General features: G+C 40.7%; 1 long non-coding RNA gene across 1 annotated transcript; it reads right to left on the bottom strand.

Annotated features, from left to right (window-relative positions):
- Nucleotides 1–1,327: 1,327 nt before the first annotated feature.
- Nucleotides 1,328–3,858, bottom strand: LOC105479372 (uncharacterized). Its single transcript, XR_985852.2, has 3 exons — nt 3,718–3,858; nt 2,981–3,097; nt 1,328–1,443 (listed from the first exon to the last, which is right to left on the bottom strand). It is a non-coding gene; the product is annotated as an uncharacterized lncRNA (long non-coding RNA).
- Nucleotides 3,859–4,847: the final 989 nt, after the last annotated feature.

The following is a 4,847-nucleotide window of genomic DNA, read 5'->3' as shown; positions in this document are numbered from 1 at the left end:
GTAACATTTGAAAGAAGAACAAGATTATTTATAAAATGGAAAGATTCAAAACATGGAAAAAGGTTCTGGTCATGACTTACTTGTCTAGGAAGTATACTTTCTCAGACGCACAGCTCTTCACAGTACCTTTGACCAGAGAGACAGACAACTGCTACAGCTCACAGTTACCAGCCAGGATAAGAAAGGAGTGAATACTCATCTTCCTGTGATCTTTTTCCTTTCACAGAAAAATATGATATGTTGAGAAATTTTTTAGTTATAAAATGTGATCAAGGCCAGGCATGGTGGCTTGTCCTTGTAATACTCACACTTTGGAATTCCAGGGGAGGAGGATCACATGAGATCAGGAGTTCAACACCAGCCTGAGCAATACAGCAAGACTTCAGTGTCTATAATGTTTTTTTAAATTATCCAGGCATGGTGGTGGTATGCACCTGTAGTCCCAGCTACTCAGGAGGCTAAAGTGGGAGGATCGCTTGAGTTCAGGAATTCGAGGCGGCAGTGAGTGATGAGCTATGATCCCACCACTGAACTCCAGCCTGGGTGACACAGCGAGACCTTGACTTTAAGAATAAAAATTTTTAACGATCAGACAAGAACTTACTTTTTATTCTTTCCAAATCTACCACATCTGATGTGGTGAAAACATAACAAAATAATGCTAAACTGCATCTGTACACAGTGCTTTTCATTTGTTGTTTTTCTTGTTGATGTTTGTTTTCGCTTTAAAGAAAAATCCCAACATTGAAGCTACATCCAAGAAAAGCACCTGCATTCTAGGTGTCTGTCCAAACCTATTCAAAAAATAAATTTTAAAAAATTATCTAAATTAGACATTATTAATTACATTGAATCATGCATACCTTTTAATTTAAAGCACTGGCCATTTGAAATGTCTCAAAGGAGTGAAATCACTGATATGAAAGGAAAGTGAAAAAGTTCAACCGCTCTTTATATTTTTGGACATTAAATAAACAGAAAAGAATCAAAGGGGGTCCTTGTGCAGGTGTGATAGTCTAACCCTATGGCCATAATGTCTTTGGGATACATCTTAACCTTTTAGAATTGTTCTCCTTTTTAGGGAGCAAAGGCAGTGTTGACAAGTTATAGCAGAAAACGGAATAGCTCCAGTCTCCAATTTTTCAGTGCACATTTAGAGCTGAGCATTTCTTACAGAGGGTAACTTCACATTTGCCCAAGAAATAATATCCTAGAATATGAATAAGAAATAAATATCCTCAGATTAACGCTATATAAATACATTTGCTATAGGTTTCATTAAATATTCATGATACACGCATGTACAGGTCAAATTACCTTTAAATATTAAATTTCTTTCCAGTGGTGGAGAATTTCAGATTTATGCAGTGTTCATAAGGAGCAGAGATGGAACCTGCGCATTGCTATCTGCTGGCAAATTCAGCTTCTGGTTTAACTGGGCCCCTAAGGTTAGAGGGACTTCACTCACAAAACTGTGAAATTGCCGCAAGTGTCTTGTCTCTGTCTTACAAATCTCAACTGGAACTTAAAGATGTACTAAAACCATAAGTATTTTACACATATTTTAAAGAAGAAATGGACTGTTTGGTGCCTTGTGCATAATATGCCTCAGGCACATTACACAAATCTCATTTAATACAGCCAGGCCACTGAAGCAGGAATTATTATCCTGCCACAAGATGCAAGTGATAAAAGAAAGGTTCAGAGAGACATCCTAAGTTGTGTGAGATCACAAGAAATAGCAGAATCTGGATGGAAACCTGGTTCCACAGGGCCAAGAAGGCCAAGTCCGTCACTGGTAATGTCAACTGTCACACAGGACACCATGGATCACAAGGTTTTCAAATCATTAACAACTTGAAGAAGTCAAGTATTGGAGAGCATCCCCCATCCATGTACTGCACTGAGGAAATGCCCTGGGGGATTCGAGTCAGTGTCAGTCTATGTGGGTGACTCCCATATTGGTTCCTAGGACCCACTCCCACTGTTCCTACCATTGAGACTTTTGTTGTTTCCCCAAATAAGCTTTACACAGCGTTATGGAGCCACTTGGAGAGTATGGGAAAAGGCATTCAGCATACAGATTTTAAACATATTCCTAGGCTGACCCAATCATTTATCATCCAAACTAGGACACATTTTTGAGAGCTATTAATAATTATGCTGGGACAACAGGTGTAAACCAAGACTGTCCCAGGCAGAGTGAGATGAATGATCATCTGACCTATACCCTTTCATAAAGCCAAACTATTTCATCCTTCATACATAACTAGATTGTAGAAACTTTACAATTATCTTGATAGAAACACAGGTGAACTGTTTCTATATACTAAAGGTGTTATTGTGATAAACGTAAAAATGTTAAGTATGCCACAAAATCCATAAGCCTATTTTTCAATTCCTTATTTTCTGATATGCCAATAAGCTCAAAATAATTGAAAATGGTGCAGAACTCCTTGAACTTTGGAGAGGCTCTATCTACATCCCTAGACCTGACCGTGTCCCAGGTTCTGTTATTACAGGTTAAATTGCCTGGACATTCCCACTTCTGCATCACTTCAAACTCAGTAACAGTAAAAGCAAACTCCGCTGAGATGAATTCATCTTCCCCTGACTGTGTAGGGACATCAGGTGACTACCTGTCGTCCTACTGTCTTAGGGTCCAACACCTGGCTAAGGTATCACAGTGTGACACTTTGCAATTTTCCAGCTACAAGGGAAGAAGAAGAGGGGAGAGATATAAATGAGAGCCAGGGCCAGAATCCCTGTTTGGTGGCACGACCCATGGCCTCTGCTGTCTGTGATTTCTCACACTCCCCAGGGCAGGGTGCACAAGCTGCAATGTCAAAGAGAACTCCAGGAGCAGGGCGGACAGCCAGGCACCTGAGCCTCTGCTGGCAGTGTGGAGAGACTCAGGGAAGTGGCTTCTGGGGAAGGGGAGGTGTCAAGGATGCATGCTGGTTTTCCATCTGACACTTACCTGCAGCGCCATCTGGAACACCTACTCAGAGCTGGGAAGTCCTGTGGCCTCTGGGGGAAATGGGAGCCGGAGCCCTCCGCTGCAACCCCATGGATCCTGAGTTCACGGATGCCTGGTCTGAAAGAGCAGCAGCAACTACCAGTTATACAATCCCACCAGGATAAAGACACCCTTCCAGAACCCTCTCCCAGGTTGCGATCCCCAGTGACTGTTTAGGAGGCCTCCTCTACAGCTGCCCCCTTCCACCTGATTGAATGCATCCCTTCCCACACAGGCACTCACATCAACACTAGTACACACACACACACACACCATGTAATGTTCCTACAACTTTAAACCCGAGTCTCACAAGATTGTAAGGCCCCTTTTGGTGCAAAGTACACCCTCATAAAAGGCAAAAATGCTAACAAATAATTATTCAAATGATGATCATTACTGTAAGAAAAATGCAATTGGTGCCCTGAGAAGAGATGAGACATGACAGGCATCAGTGAGTCCCATAAGACCATGAGATGATCCCCTAAACTGCAGGCAACCACTTCTCTGATTATCCATGTGGTAGCAACAGAGTGGACCAGGACCCTGATGCCCTTGACCACCCCCTCTGGTCACTAAGTGTGTTCCTTATCTGTCTGGTCTACCTGTCTTGCTGGTCTCCATGTTAGAAGCAGGTTATTATAACCCATGAGGGAACCTTGCTGGGTCCCCATACCATTGAGTGTCCATGAACCACTTACTAGGCTGCCACATGAGAAGAGAAGAAACTTCTGTTGGTTCAAGCCACTCTATTTCAAGGTCCCTCTGTTAGAGAAACAAAGCCTGCATCTAATTAATACAGTTGATCTGCACACATTTTTATGTTACATCTTGAAAATGGGGCATTGTTATCCCATTCTACACATAAGGAAGCTGAAGTTCAAAACGTTAACTTACCTTCTTAAATCACATAACTAATGAAATAGCCCAAATTTAAATACGTTTTAGGGGCAAGACTGCATTTGGCAATTTTGCTTAAGCAACTGCATATTTGCTCTTAATCACAAATGAATATTTTCCAATTGTTACTGAAAACCACTTTTGTTTCTGGAAAATATAGAGAAAAGGAGCCTGCATTCAGTGACCATCAAGTTTCCTACCTGCTGTGAGATTAGAAAATTGTTTAGCAAGCGGAATATTGCTAGTGAAATAAAAGTGAGTCATTTCTTGTGTTTAAAGAGGCTTGTAGCATATCTTAAAATAATTGGTGTTATCTTTAAAAGTGAGTTATTGCAGCATCAGAGCTGAGGATGACAGAGAATCACAATGCTGATGGCCTTGTCTGGCGAATAAACTACTCATATAGGAACTTTTTTTTAACTCCATGACTACATTTTTGTATTCTCTAAGACTAAATTATTTTCTTCTCATAGATTTCTTGAATACAGAATCCCTGTAGGATTCGTCTTTTTACCTACAAAACTGCTCACATAGTTCTGAGCATGGAATAGATGCTTAAAATGTTCTTATTCACTTAAAGTATACAATATTCCAGTGATAGTTCTAGCCTCTGAGAGTCAAAAGCCCTTGCATGGCATTTTATAGTTTATAAGTCACTTTTATAAATGATATTTGAGGTACAATTACTATTATTATCTTCTACGTAAGACAGAAGCTAGAGCTGAGAAAACTGTAAAGGGTTTCCGAAGATGTCGCGGCTTTTCAATGCCCTGTCTCGATAAGCTCTGTGTTCATCTTTTCACACCCGATCCTATAATCGTGTTTGGATGCCATGGTAGACGTTACAGAATGAATGGATGCATCAATCAATCAGTCAGTCAACGAAACCATCAGAAAATGAGCAGTAAAATCATGTTGTAAAGCAACCAGC

This window comes from Macaca nemestrina, chromosome 7 (genome assembly GCF_043159975.1).
Source record: "Macaca nemestrina isolate mMacNem1 chromosome 7, mMacNem.hap1, whole genome shotgun sequence".
Taxonomy (NCBI): Eukaryota; Metazoa; Chordata; class Mammalia; order Primates; family Cercopithecidae; genus Macaca; species Macaca nemestrina.
The sequence above is the reverse complement of the archived record's forward strand: the minus strand, read 5'-3'. Positions and strand labels throughout refer to the sequence as shown.